The 15,728-nt window shown below is 40.7% G+C and overlaps 1 long non-coding RNA gene across 2 annotated transcripts in view; it reads right to left on the reverse strand.

The window, feature by feature from the left end:
* LOC135130501 (uncharacterized) overlaps nucleotides 1-15,728 on the reverse strand; it is a 117,020-nt gene that overhangs the window by 10,605 nt on the left and 90,687 nt on the right. The gene's annotated exons all lie outside the window — the stretch shown is intronic.

Genomic DNA, 15,728 nt, shown 5'->3' on the forward strand with positions numbered 1-15,728 from the left:
CCCAAGTAGAGGGGCTGGTGTGGGGAATACTCATCATAATCTTCGAGCTAATCGCCATTAATCTACTCCTTTGTTTCATGTTTTATCTCATCGTTCGAGCTCGGAGTGCCAGTTGGCGTCCACGAGCGGTTACCACCAACACGAGCCGGCCGCCCACTCCGACATACCTCGGGTTCACATGGGGCTTCCCCGGACGCAACCCCATTATCGAGGCCAGCCTCTTGGCACGATCCCCATGGCTACGCCATCCCAGCGCAGCCTGCCAGACCTGTCATATTTCTGGGTCCGCAACATGCAAGATTGCCATATGGCCTCCCGACGTCACCACCTGACCCTCAGGCAGCACGAACTCACGAACCCAGAGTCTTCCAGCAGTATTTCTCGTGCTGTCTCAGCTAAACCTTCACAAATTCAGTGTAGTGCGCGATATGCAGTGCTGTATCAAAACATCTCCAATGGGTTAGCCACGATTTCGGAAACTGAGTTATATTCATCCCTAACCGCGTTGTCATGACCAAAGGGAGCGGATTTACCAAACCCGCAGTCACAGTGTCCAAAAGGGAATAGCTTAGTGATCCCGGCAATGAACCTTGTGAGCTAGCAGCGAGGATACGCACTTTAACTATAACGCATCAATAAACCTTTCAAGAACATTACGTACCCTCACTGCTGGACCGTGTTGCTATACTCCTGTACGTAATCATAGGTATTGTGAGAAAATAAGAGCACCTTGAGGCTCATATTTTCGTCTTAAAACGGGGAGTGTTGTGGTGAACCGGAAATTCAACCCTTAAAATAGCCCTACTGTGGTACATAGTATTTTTCCATAACGAGCCTACTCTTCCTTATCATGGAAACCAAAAATCCGAACTTTTCAGTAATGTCATTTAACATAATATTCAAGGGAAGCGATCGTTTCCCACGGCCCCACACAGTCACACTTCCTTCCAGGAATAGTCGCCATAGAATTTCTATGCCTAAACATCTTCGCGCCCAATCAAATCATTCCAATTGCAATTAATATACAAAGTTGCATGGGAGACCTTAGATCAACTGCAAAACACTTGCGGTCAAGGTCAATACGTCTGATGAATTTGCTACCATTCTGGGTGGTCAGACGACAATTAATTAGGGGAAATGCATTTTTACAAACAGTTGTAGCCGTTTCCGGCGATAAAATTGCGAGAAATGCTGCTGCTCCCTAGTCTGATCGCGATACCCGACTTCCGGCCGCTGTGCTAGTGTCAAGTGCGAAAGTGCATCTTTCAATCCCCTCCGATTATTATTATGCGATTCTGTCCTTGCGAAGGCCGTCTTATCGGCTCTTATCGGTAATTCGAAAGTGACTTAACACGTCGTCGTTATGAATCTCGTACGGCAAGTAAAGGATCCACCGTATAGGATCAGCTTTTTCCGGCTTGATGTGGGCCCTCCGTGTCGAAGTGCAAGGGTTCATGCATCCCGTTTCTGCCCATCTGTCTATCTTATCACCGCCCTCAATTTAACAAACGGACCGTTCTTCGTCATCAAAGCCCGTGTGCCACCTTGAGGCTCTCCCATACACTATGAGCGCCTGGAGTAACGAGAGCGCATCCCACTGACATTCCGGGCACTCTCAACTCTGTTACCACGATCGGTCGCAACCCCCAACAACCCTCCGTTAAATGTTTTAACCTAGTTTAATGTTCATATTTAATACTCCTTTATGTTCTTTAATTACGCGGGCATAAATTTATACTCTTAATAGATAAGATTTCGTCGCTTATAGTTTTGATACGCATTTATTCCGTAATCTTAACCAGATGTCAGCATGGGCGCCCATAGAAACCATTCTCAGGGGGGGCCACCCTGAAATTTTTGTAATATACTCTATTCTTGTATATACAAATAATATAATGATACAAATCTTTACTGTTACAAATATATATTTTAATCATCAACTGCATTAATCAAATCCATTCGCAAATAACCCTATAAAAACATTATTCTTATTATTAAAAAAATAAATGTAAAATATTAAAATTAAAAAGTTATAAAAATATTAAATTAATCAACAATTTTTTGATACTTGGAAAAAACTAACCTGCTCTTTTGGCAAATCTTCCATAAAAATACTACTGTCAAGGTTTTTTATTTTTACAAAATCCTGCCAATTTTGGATTTCGTCTGATAAATTGTCAGTGGAGTAAAATTCGCCCAACCCTTTAAAGCAACTTGGTTTTAAGTTATGCATATTCTTTCGATGTAAAGAAAATAATGAGTATAGTGACAGTTTTGTTTCGGAAAATCGTGTTGTTAGGGAAAGAATTAAATGATCCAGGTATGGAATAAAAGTGCCTATTTTAAAATAATGTTCTATGCTATCTGTGTTGTGGTTCGTACGCCCACTGGTGAAACAGTTCTGGAGCAACCGAAATTTCCACTCGACGTCGATGGCTAGTCTGAAAAACCGCCATCAGTAAAGTGTTTGCCATTTCTATTGAAACACCACTTGTTAATCGTAAATTTGGCAACGTTCATATTCAGACAATTTTCTAACTAGAAGCCGTTGTCAATCAACAGAAAGCTGTTATCAATTGCTAAATTTTAAGCAAAATCAACAGGTGGTGTTTCAATAGAAATTAGGGTTGCCACCCGGCCGGTATTTGACCGGCTCGGCCGGGTTTTCGTTCCGATGACCGGGTGCCGGTTAATAGTACCAAAAAGGCCGGTTTATTATGAATAATATTGGTTTCCACAAATTTTATTATGTTTGTAATATATCATTTCCGGCCTGCACCGCAAGAGACGCACGTGCGACACGTTTTGCAATTGCATTGCATGCTGTGTCATTTCGGCAGTGCGCGAGTCTGCTCATTTTTACTTTAACTCGCAAGAGTCGCAAGTAGTAAGTTTACTTTGTGCAAATATAAATGCCCTTTTTGAGAATTTCACATTTGAATAGACATAATGAGTGATTGTGATATTGATAGTGAAACTGAAGTCTGCCCCTCTACAAGTCATTATATACCAAAGAAGAAAATGCGTCTAAGAAATTGCACATTCAAGGAAGAATGGCGAAAAAACGAAGATTTTGCTACTTGGTTAGCTTCACATGATGCAGATAAAAACATGGCCAAATGTATCGTATGTAAGATCGCATTTAATGTTAAATATGATGGTATTAAAGCAGTCAAACAACACTCAAAAGGGTCAAAGCACATTAGTGCCCTCAAATCGCGCAATATGTCAACAGCGATTACAAAGTTTTTTGCAACTGATAAGTGATAACTCAAAGGACTCTGAAAAAGTCACAATAGCCGAAATTTCTAAAACTTTTCACACGGTTAAATATGGATTGAGTTACCTATCATCTGACTGCGGTAATTACTTTCGAAAATATTAAAACGTCAGCAATCGTAAGGAACGTCTTGGCGCCTTACGCAATTGAAATGGTAACCAAAGAATTAAAGGAAGAAAATTTACCTTTTTCTATATCTATTGATGCGTCAAACAAAGGCAACAGAAAATTCTTTCCTTTGGCAGTACGCTACTTTGACCGAGAATCTGGTGTAAAGAATGGTTTGTTAGATTTTTATGAGCAAGCGGACGAAAAGTCTGAGTCTATAACGAATTCCATCCTAAGAGCTCTAAGTCAATTAAATCTTGATACACAAAATATTTCTGCTTTTGGAGCGGATAATGCATCTGTAAACTATGGTCAGAATTGCTCAATTTTTCAAAAATTGAAAAACGTGAAACCAAACATAATTAAGGCAAATTGCAATTGTCATATTTTACATAATACTGCAAAGCATTGCTTAAAGCAATTAAGTTTTGATGTTGAATGTTTGGTGTTAAAAGTATTTAACGAATTTAGTTGTAGTGCTAAAAAGGTAGAGCATCTCAAAGAATGTTTTGTGTTTGTACAAGGAGATTATCATCAAGTTTTAAGACATATATCAGTTAGATGGCTAAGCTTATTTCAAGCCGTTGATCGCCTTTTACTGAATTGGGATGCAATAAAAACTTATTTTTTGGAGCAGGGCAAAGACAATTGTGATCGCACTATTTGGAATTTTATTAAAGATCAGGAAAATGAAATTTCAAAAACACCTTCTTTAGCTGAGTGTTATATATATTTCGTTCACCATATTTTGTTTATATTTTACAACACAATTAAATTGCTTGAACAGTCTAATTTAGTTGTAACAAATATTTTTGACATAATGAAAAACTTAAGAGATAAGTTAATGTCACAAAAAAATGATGTATTTTTTGGTTTTACAGTAAACAAAGCCTTATCAAATTTAACAGATTACGACAAGAATAAATTTAAAAGTGAAGCAATCGATGTGTATAACCGTGCGATCACATATTTAGAAAAATGGTTTAATTTTGAAGACAATATTTTTGAATCATTTAAAATTTTACAGCTGAATAAAGATCTCCCAAATATTGATGATATTATGAAAATTGCATCAAATATAGGACTAAAAATAAAAGACTCCGATCGTGACAAACTGTACGACGAATTGAATATATTAAAAGCTTCAGCACCTGCATTCATTAACAATGAAGAACTTTCAACTGCCGAAAAGTGGTGCATGTTTTTTTAAAAATATAAAGAGCCCAATTCTGGAGCAAGTAGTAAAAACGGTCTTATCCATACCTTGCAGTAATGCTTATGTTGAAAGAATTTTCAGCATTATGAATCAAGCATGGAGAGATGACAGAAACCGATTAACTGTAGAAATGGTCAAAGCGGAAATTTGTGTTAGATCGAATTTAAATATGACTTGCTCCGAATTTCAAGAAAAAATTCGAAATAATGCAGAGTTAATAAGAGCAGCAAAATCAAACCGAAAATAGCATTTTAAAAACTAAATAATGTGTAATGTCATTGATAACTGTTAACTCTATATTACAACTGATACTGAAACAAATCATAAAATGTGATTTTGTAGTTTTTCTTATAGAAGGTATGTTAGTTAGTTTCATGATGTAATTTTATTTACTTTGTGTTTTATACTATATTTTATTTTATTATATATTTTTCTTTATTTTTATAAAGTATATTTATGTTTTATTTTATAGTAAGCAATATTTGTACACATCTAAAATATACGTTTGTACCTAAAATACACTGTGACTTTTATTATTCAATATTATCTTACAAAGGCCGGTTTATTGGTTCAAAAAAGGTGGCAACCCTAATAGAAATGGCAAAGACAATAGTAATAAATAACACAACAAGTGCACATTGTTACGTTATTACCGCTATCACGATCAGCCTTGTCACTTATTTTATAGTTCTTATTAGCTGAAGTATCATCAGTATTTGTAATTTTTCTCTTGAAGAAATTTCGAATATCTGTATTTCTCTGTTTCTAAATAAAATATTAAATTTAAAATTTAAACAGATATTTAATTTAATTTAATCAAGAGTACTTACGCTCAAATTTTGAAATAAAGAAATAATAATAATTATAGCCAATAAAACGCCGGTTCAACAACTGTTCGTCTTTAAACGTCACTTCACCACATATAAAAAGTGAAAACGGGATGGGTATAAGCAATAAAGTGTTTGCTCTTGTAATAACTGTAAAAAGCAAATAATGAAAAAACCCATAACTCAGTACCGGTTAAAAACGATAGATTTATGACGCTTCCAGGCAAATCTGGGCCGAACAAAGGGTTTCAAAACCAGATGGTCTAAGTTTGTCACATTTCTGTGTTTGTGTGGCAATAAAACTGAAAGTGTAGGGCATGTTGTACCTACTCTTACAAATGTGCTGAAGTTTAAATTTGACAAATAAAAAGGAAACTGACGTAGAATCTCAGGGGGGGCCATGGCCCCCCCTGGCCCCCCCCTATGGGCGCCCATGGATGTCAGAGTTCACCGCCCTGTTCTCAACATATGTTAGCGTAAGGTGCACAGTTTCACCCCTTACTTTGCTGTAAATATGTAACACTAGGATAAACTGTTAGCTCATCAAACTGTGTTACAATGTTATAATAGATAACCTACGGACCGAGACTGTATCTCATTTGTCCTTCTCATTCCCCGAATCGGCCCTCATGGGCCAGGACCCAAGGGGCACTCTTGTGACGGCACAAAACTCGGACACTAAATATTTAAAATGAGTAAAATAGCCTGCTTGTGCATAAGGAGGACCACACTTTTTAAGAACCCTGGATCCATGTTGAAAGTACTGGCCCATCTTCTCAGAGTTCTGAGGCGTGAAAACTTATGGCCCAGTTGTATGAAAGCATGTCAAGTTGCATGTCAGCTAACACTCTGTCTACTTTAACAGCTTGTTAACATCTGATTATTTGTGACACCGTTTTATAAACAATTTGCGCACGCTAGTTAACTGATAAACCTTTAACAACGAGTTAACATCGGATCACGTTCCGCTAAGGAAAAAATTACATTTTTGGATATAGTTGAAAGGTAAGTATAACCTCGTTCGGTTTTACATGGCTGCTATATCCACTCCTCTTTCCCTGATTAAGGTATAAAAGTATTATTGAAAATAAAGGCACGCCATGTGTTATCAATGAGAAAAAAAAAACAGAGAGTGGGAAACTATAACACATGAATTTAATGCATGAAGTGAGCAGAACCGTAAAGCATTTGAAATTGCTCTACGCTAATTTAAAACGGAAAACACGAAAAGATGTCGCGGAGGAACACGTAAAAACTAAATTATTATGAAAAAACCATAATACGAATTTACGTATTGTTAACAGCAAAAGAACAATATTTAAAGGCAAAGGTGGTTGGTGAGGACAGGCGCGAACTTAATAGAACCGGTGGAGGCAATTATAAGCTGAAGTTAGATGAAACAGGCGCTCAAATTTTAGCGATAATAGAAGACCAAGTGGAACCTTTACCAAATTTTTTCGATGATGCTGCGAACTATTTTAGTCTCCAAAGTGTGTAATACCTTTATCAACACATTTATTATTGCTGTACCTATAGATATTCCTGGGTGTTCTGGTACTCAACTTCAACTGACTCCTGATTTGGATCCTGGAGATCAACATCGCGCCGTACAAGGAATTATATTTAAAAAAAATGTATATTATATAGCTTACAAACGGCAGCTGCATGTCTTAGATTTAAAAATTAAACGTAAAGAGTTGGAAAATTTAAATGCAAAATAAAAATCGTTTTTCATTCATAGTGGCTTTTCTTTAACAGAATTTTAACATACATTAAACAAAGTTCTGCAAAAACTGAATTAATTAGGGCCACTCGATCTGCTGTGTTTTCGTTATTAAAAATGTGCAATTCTGGATCTTCATAAACATCTTGATCTTCACCTTCAAAAAATGCGTCCCTTTCTAGAATTTATGTGTTATGTAGCACTGCATAAGCGACAATAATGTGGAGAGTTGATTGAAGTTGCATATTTAATCCTCTAGACAAACAAGGAAAACGTCATTTCAGCACTCCAAAACACCTCTCAATAAAATTTCTACTGGCCTTGTATACTCTCTCCATACGGTTTCTTGGATTCAGCAGTGATGTCAGTAAATAACTGCGACATGGGTAACCATTATCACGTAATACAAAGTCTGTTCCGTATACGCCAGAAGCTAAATCAGCACGGAGGGGTAAGTCACTGAAAATGGTGCTGTCGTGAACGGAACCAGGCCAACGAGCAATAATGTTTATGATTTTTAATTCTGAATCACAGACTCCCTGAACATTGAGATTTGCGGTTCCGAAATCATTCGGCTTGCTCACCTCCTGGAGAGAGTATTTTGACGTGAGTGCAATCGAGCGCACCTATTACTTTCGGAAACTCACGAATGTTGTGAAATCCAGACTTAACTGAACGTCTTTCTTGGTCAGTTACTGGCATCTTAATGTAACGAGGTTTTAAGGCTGCTATAACATTACATACTCTGGTAATGATTCTACTGGTTGAAGATTTATTATGAATGCCAATATTGTCCCCGAGCACTTGTTGAAATGCTGCACTTACCAGAAATCGTAAGGTAACAAGGAGTTGCAGAAATAGAGTGATTTCTTTTTGTTGTAGGTTCCAGGTGATGACCAATCAGATTGAGCAACTCGTTGAATGTGTTTTTGTTGTTGATATACCTTTCCTTGAAATCCATATCATCATATAGTTCAAAAGGATCCTTACGAACGAAAAAGCGTCTTGGACAGTGTATTCTTGCTGCTTGCAGTCTCCCTTCTTCATCGTTTTCTTCACTCAATGAAGACAAACTAGATGCTGACATCTTCTATAGATTTGCATGAACAATTATGCTAAGTACAACATATAACTACTGAATTACGTTTATTTTATGTAAGGGTTAGATTTGTAGTACGTGTCATTGACCCGTAGGCAGGCAACCCATAATACGCGATGTAAGGGTTAGACCTGTTATGTCGTTGACCTGTAGGTAGGCAACCCATAATTGAGGGAGAATCTGGGTAAGCCAACAGGGTGGGGGTGACGCTAAGGGTGAGCAAGGGGATTTTAGGGGAGTTCGCGGGTAGGAATCACCGAGGGTAGTGCGTAGAGTGCGTAGAGATAGGAGAGTGAATTAAGTGTATTAGTGATTAGGGTGTATTTGTGAAGTAGTTGAATAAAGTATGGTTAGCGTAATCTGAGTGTGTGATTTAAGTAAAACGTGTTTTTACATATCAGAAGTGGGATATTTCTTGTTTGTGTGTGCGTTGAACAGGAAAAGTGAAGTCATGCTCAACAATGTTTTGAACGAGAAGTTCGAGCAATTTGTGGCCGGACAGCGGTGGGAAGGCAACCAGAGCGGTGAGAGAAGAGGTCTTACACCCACGAGCATTGTGAGTGAAGACCAAGAATTGGGCGAGAGCGGCCCAAAGGGAAGAATCCCAGAGAACGCCGCGGCTTCCAAAATGGCCACCGAGAGGACGCCAACATGCATCAACGTCATGAGTACCGCTGTACCGACAACAACTTCGGCGCATGCGTCCCAACCCGTTACCTCCAACATCACCAACTTGTTCCAGCAAAGTGTCCCAGGCTTCTTACGGCGCAGGTGTGACTGAGCCGGAGCCAATAGGGAGCCAGCTTGGGAATGGACGCGACAGGAATGGCAGCTTTGGCGTTTTAGGTTATGGGGGCCTTGTTGACACTCCTTGGGAAAATCCGCCGCGAACGAGTAGGTACATAAACGATCAGCCAGTACCGCAAAACTCTTCAGATATCCAGTCGACAGGATTAATGCAGTATATCCTTGAGCAGAACCGGAAGTTGATGGATCTAGTCGAGCGCAACACAGCTGCTGGAGAGCTGGGCAGCACCAGAGGTAGTAGTGGTGGGCTGTTGAACTACCAGGTCATGCCGGATTTTTCTAAGTCAGTGGAAAAATTCGACGGGGAAGACTTGAGTCGTAGTGGTCCTTGGCTGGAGAAAATAAGTGCAACGGCGAGGCTGCACCATTGGCCGTCGGAATTCACGTTCGAAACTGCGCGAACACAGCTGGTTGGCCCCGCTCGTCTATGGTACGAGTCGAAACGAGAAAGGATACGGAGTTGGGAGGAGTTTGAAGGGGCCTTCAGGAGGACATTTGTAAGGGAGCATAGCCAAACCCAGTTGTGGAAAGCGATGTCAAGTCGGGTACAGAGTGCACAAGAGAGCACAAATCTTTATTTTCACGACAAGGTCAGGTTGTGTTCAGCCCTGAAATTGTCATTTACGGAGACAAAGGAGCAGCTAGCGGTGGGCCTGCTTTCAAAAGAATTGGCGACAATGTTGATGTCAAAGACCCACACAGATGCGGATGACCTCTTTGGAGACATCATTGTGTATGAGAGGTTAGTGGCGGAAAGACGGGCCAGACAGATTCGTACCACCAAAACCTTCTACCCCATCAACGATGTTGTCCCCCATCAAAACGGAGAAGAGATGGTTGCCGGGACGTGATAACGCGGGCCGGCCTCTCTGCTTTAGATGCCGGGAGTATGGCCACATTGCGGCAGCATGTCAGAGTAAGAGGCACCCTGAAACCTGTGAGAGTAGACCTGAGCAAACAAGAGCCACCGAGCCGAAAAAGCGGGTTCACAGGGTTGAAAAAAGCCTGACAAGTCGAGATACAGTGGCCCGAACCTTTCTAATCAACGATAGAGACTTTGTGACGGGATTGGTGGATACCGGGAGTGCGGTGTGTACAGTTAAACGAAGTGTGACCGAGAAGTGCGGATTAAAACCTGTGAAGTTCCGACAAAATCTATACGCGTTTGGCAGTGTTACGACGCCAGCTCTGACGGTTGAGGGTAAAGTAAAAGTGCGTCTAGTTGTGGATGAAGTTACGGTCAATGACATCGAGTTACTAGTGGTGCCGAACGATTCACAGGACTATGATATATTAGTGGGGCGACCGTTTACTGAGAGAAAAGAAATCGCGTACATGAGAAAGGGTGATTGGATCGCGTTTGGATACTCCTGTGAAGCACCCTTCAAGAACATCGACGTAGAAGCCTTGGTGCGAGAACCAGGACTGGAAACTTACGAATTGGCCAAGGGAGTAACAGTGGCGCCTCACGAGTCGAAGATGGTACCAGTGAAGAAGAGAGCAAACAACTACCTGTTGAGAGTTTACAACCTGACCTCCGAGGAATTCGAAAAACAGTCAGGTGAGGCCATAAACGTGGACGAAGTAGTGGGTGATGTTAATGCGTTCGTCCCGTGCACTCGAATTACTGCCTTCATGGTAAAAATGGGCGAAGGCATGGCGGAAACTACGCAACGAAAATTACTGGGGCTACTGAACGAGTTCCGAGACTGTTTCGCGTTAAACATGCATGAATTGAGCTGCACCGATCTGACTGAGATGACGATAGTGGATAATAGTGTACCTGTCAGGTGTGCACCTTACAGGGTCTCTTCTAAAGATCGGGCGACGATTGCCGAGTTGGTGACCGAAATGAAAGCGTGCGGCATAGTCACGGAAACACAAAGCCCATACGCATCACCAGTGCTACTAGTGCGAAAAAAGAACGGAGAGCCAAGGTTGGTGGTGGATTACCGAAGGCTGAACAAACAGACCGTGAAAGTGAATTTCCCCGTACCTGAACTGGATGAACAGTTCCAGTACTTGAGTGGCGGGAAAGTGTTCTGGATCTCGCGAATGGATATATGCAAGTTCCCCTATCGAGAGAATTGAGACCTAAAACGGCATTTTTCTACCGCCCACGTTTTTTGGTTTTCTAATAGAGCTATTAACGCACGCAAATGACGTCACAGCAGTTCGTTAATAGCGGAAAAGCGTTCTTTAATAGATCTGGTGTAATTTAGATCGGTAAGATTGGTAGCAATGACGAGAAATGTCAGGTGAATGTCAGTGGCAAATCTCAACTTAAAATTTCCCATGTTTCCGGACGCGTAACTTCTTCGCAAGACATTTTAACCAATTTTAAATTACAAAAACTCGAATTGATTCGAATTACAGTTGTTGTTGTGAAAATTCGAACCTCAAATATTTCGTGGTTAGTGTCAGACCAACCCATCACCAACCACGACAAAAGTCCCCAGATTAAAAAAAATGCAAATTTCAATTAAATTTTGGGAAAAAACGTGTGCGGTAGAAAAAATAGTATAAATAACTCGTTCATAAGGCCATTGAGGCACTCATCCTTTATATAACTCGCGGCTTCGCCGCTCGTTCTATAAACCTGGATTCGTGCCTCAATATTTGCCTTATGAAACTCGTTCTTTAATATACTATTATAACCCCGGACCCCACTGGCGAATTCACAAGGATGGTGTTTGGGCTAACTAATGCGCCCTATGAATTCGTCCGATTAATGAATCTGGTGTTAGGGCCCCTGCGAAACCAAATATGCTGCTGCTACCTAGATGATGTCATTGTTCCTGCGGTCTTAGAAGAAGAACTACTGCGAAGGCTGAAGTTAATTTTTATGTGTTTTCGGGAGGGCAAACTGACATTAAATCTGGGCAAGTGCGAGTTCGGAAAGGGGGAAATAGAATATCTGGGGTTCACAGTGGGGGAGGGAGGAATGAGACCGAGAAAAAGGAAAATCAAAGCTATCGAAGACTTCCCGCGGCCGTCCAACGTTCACGAAGTGAGAAGATTTGTGGGGTTGGCGAGTTTTTTCAGACGGTTCGTAAAAAACTTTGCGGTGATCGCGAAACCGCTAACGGACTTAACAAAAGAAAATACGCCGTTTCTTTTTGACAATTCGTGTGTGAGTGCTTTCGTGAAGTTGAAGCAGTGTTTGACGAACGCCCCGATTTTGAAACTATTCGACCCTACCGCGCCGACCGAGTTACATACGGACGCGAGTGCTGTGGGAATAGCTGGACTGTTATTACAAAAGGACGAATCGGGAAGACTGCGACTTGTGTATTGTGTTTCTAAAAAGACAAGTGAAGCGGAGAGCAAGTACCACTCGTCGCGGTTAGAACTTTTGGCAATAGTGTGGAAAGGTTAAGGGGGTATTTAATCGGTATTACGTTTAGAGTAGTGACAGACTGTCAGGCAATTGTGTATTTGAATGCCAAGAAAAACATCAATCCGCAGGTGGCAAGATGGTTTACAGTATTGCAAGAATATGAGTACGAACTAATCCACAGGAAGGGGGAGAAGATGGCACATGTGGACGCGTTAAGCCGGGCTCCGGAGCGACAAGAAAACTGTGTTGAAGAAGAAATCGAAGATACCATCATTGAGAGTCGCATGAGGGTGTTAAACATCGCAGAAACTGATGCCCTTGTAGCGATTCAGCGCAGCGATAGCAGACTTCGTCGCCTCATCCACATTTTGCAGAAAGGCCAAGCTGACCGCACAAAAGAAGAGGCAGACGCGGTTAAAAATTACAAGTTAGTACAGAATCGATTGGTGGTCCAGCTGGAAGTGGAGGGGGGCACTGGCCTGCTGTCAGTTATCCCGGATTCCATGAGGAAAAGTATGGTGAATGCGCCTTATGTACGTCGACACATCGCCAGCTGCTTGGAATGTCTGTTGAACAAAACACCCGGAGGAAAACGACCAGGAATGCTACACCCCATCTCAGCACCTAAGAGGCCGTTTGAAAGAGTCCACGTGGATAATTTAGGTCCGTTTGTCAAAACTTCAAGCGGCTGTGAGCATGTCATGGTGGTCATTGATGTGTTCTCGAGATTTGTGGTACTGTTTGCTCTGAAAGCGACGACATCGAGGTCAGTGGTGTCAAAATTACAGGCCTTGTTTCAGCAATTTGGGGTATGTGAAGTGGTGGTGTGCGACCGGGGAACCTGTTTTACGTCGCGCAAGTTTAAAGGGTTCTGCAGTGAAAGAGGAGTGAGGGTTATATACAATTCACCGAGGCATCCCCAGGGTAATGGCATGGTGGAAAGAGTAAATCGCACCATTCTACCGGTCATTAAGGCAGAGATGCAAAATGAGCGGAGCTGGGACAAATGCTTGCCCAAGGTCCAGTTCAATTTGAATGCAGCGGTGAACAAGACAACAAGAAAAAGCCCGTTCCGTGTCCTGTATGGGTATCAACCAACGTTGCAAAACGCCTTAGTCGTAAAGGCACTTGGGGCGTCAGAGTGGCAAGCACCGCAGGAATCACACGAAGAAATTCGTGCCAACATCCAAGATGGTCAGCAGCGCTATAAGTACCAATTCGATAAAAGGCGGTATGCAGGAGTAGTGTATGATGTGGGGGAAATTGTGGCTATTCGGAGTGCTCCTCAACACACCGGGCAGAGTACCAAACGACAAGACAAATATAAAGGGCCGTATGTAATTGTGGAAACGCTACCAGCGGACACGTACCGCATCGAAAAGCTAATACAACCAAGTGAGCGCAAGCAGGTGACCACGGCCCACGTATCCCAACTAAAGGGGTATTATAATCACGAGGAAACAGAGGACGAGGAAGAGGAGGAGGAAAACGAAGAAGGAGGTGAAGGGAGTGAAAGTGCGGGAGTGTTTGAAAAAGCAGAGTACCCTAGTGAGTTAAGTGACGAAAGCGAAACAATAATAGAACAGAGTGGTCCAACTGAGCAAGCAAGGCCACAGAGGAATAGAAGAACCCCCAACAAATTTCAAGACTTTATCACCGACCTGTGAACTGATTTTCTCTTTCAGGAAGTATTTACAATTAATTGAATTCTAGGTTTTTAGTGTAAAAGACGTGTAGGTGGCTAGGTGGTGGTTGTAGAAGTCAATTATTATTATAGTTGGTTGACTTTCGTATGTAGTAGGGTTAGTGTACCGCTGGTTCATTTATTTTTTTGTAAGGTTAGGGCGTAACAAATTTGTAGATTGGGGTTGTGGAACTCAATATTTATAGATAATTGTGTGTAGTTAGACTAAATTTAAATTAGTTGATTTTTTTTTAGAGTGCGAAGTAGTTTGTGGTTGTGGAGTTAGATATATATTTTTTTTGTTTTTGTGGATGGATTGTAGGCAGATATGAGTGTTTGTGCTTAATATTTTCTTTAATGTTTTTTTTTTGTTATTTGTTTTGTTTCTCCTTGAGAATTGTATCGAGGACGATTCAAGGTCAGGATGGTCGAATGTAAGGGTTAGATTTGTAGTGACCCGTAGGCAGGCAACCCATAATACGCGATGTAAGGGTTAGACCTGTTATGTCGTTGACCTGTAGGTAGGCAACCCATAATTGAGGGAGAATCTGGGTAAGCCAACAGGGTGGGGGTGACGCTAAGGGTGAGCAAGGGGATTTTAGGGGAGTTCGCGGGTAGGAACCACCGAGGGTAGTACGTAGAGTGCGTAGAGATAGATAGGAGAGTGAATTAAGTGTATTAGTGATTAGGGTGTATTTGTGAAGTAGTTGAATAAAGTATGGTTAGCGTAATCTGAGTGTGTGATTTAAATAAAACGTGTTTTTACATTTACCTCAAAAACTATCAGAAACCTTGCCCTTAAAACTTCCAGCAAACACAAAATCGCAACTTAATTGATGACGGATGACTAATTAGCTGACAGAAAGTTAACTAAGGTTTGACATGATGTTAACTTTGACGATAGCTTTATACAACCCAAATCCTGAGTTAACACAGGTTTGAGTTTGACATATTGTTCGTTAACACTCTGTTAACTGATTGTCAACTGCTTTATACAACACTTAACATTAGCAAACGAATTTAACATTGGTTTAACAAGTTGTTAAAGTTGACAAAGGCTTTATACAACCGGGCCTTTAAATGTATTTCTTAAATACCTATACACCCTTGGATTTATACTGCGTAAAGAAATTGCTTACGTTATATCATCTGGCGACCAGCAGACGCGTCTATTAGTTTTTATACGACGTATTTGACCAGGTGTAAATTTTGTTGTTTCTGATGTTATTATTTGATAACCACCAGCAGAAAAACCCCTTTTATTCGGAGAAATGGGTGTTTTTATTGTTGGAATTGCTGTTGATAATAATTTCCTTCTATTTTTCGGACTATAGCCAAATACTAGCTTTTGCATTGGCTTGTGAAGGTATTTTGTCCTCAAAATGAAAAGAACATATCCGAGCTATAAAAAAATAAGGTGAACATTTAGTGCACATTAATCCATAACGTTATACATTTTTTATGCAAACAGAAATGTTGTTTTACCGTTTTTTGTGTTTATTGATTGTCTACTACAAAATTCTCTCCATTTTTCGGAAATAACAGGATCCTTTGGGAATCTGTAAGGGCCGTTTGCACGAACATTCGATTTAAGCATTCCTTAGCTAAGAAGTTTTTAACTTTAAGCAGTTCTTAAAGTACTTG

Source organism: Zophobas morio, unplaced genomic scaffold (genome assembly GCF_036711695.1).
Source record: "Zophobas morio isolate AGI-343-1 ecotype UQ-CSIRO unplaced genomic scaffold, CSIRO_AGI_Zmor_V1 ptg000017l, whole genome shotgun sequence".
NCBI classification, from domain to species: Eukaryota; Metazoa; Arthropoda; class Insecta; order Coleoptera; family Tenebrionidae; genus Zophobas; species Zophobas morio.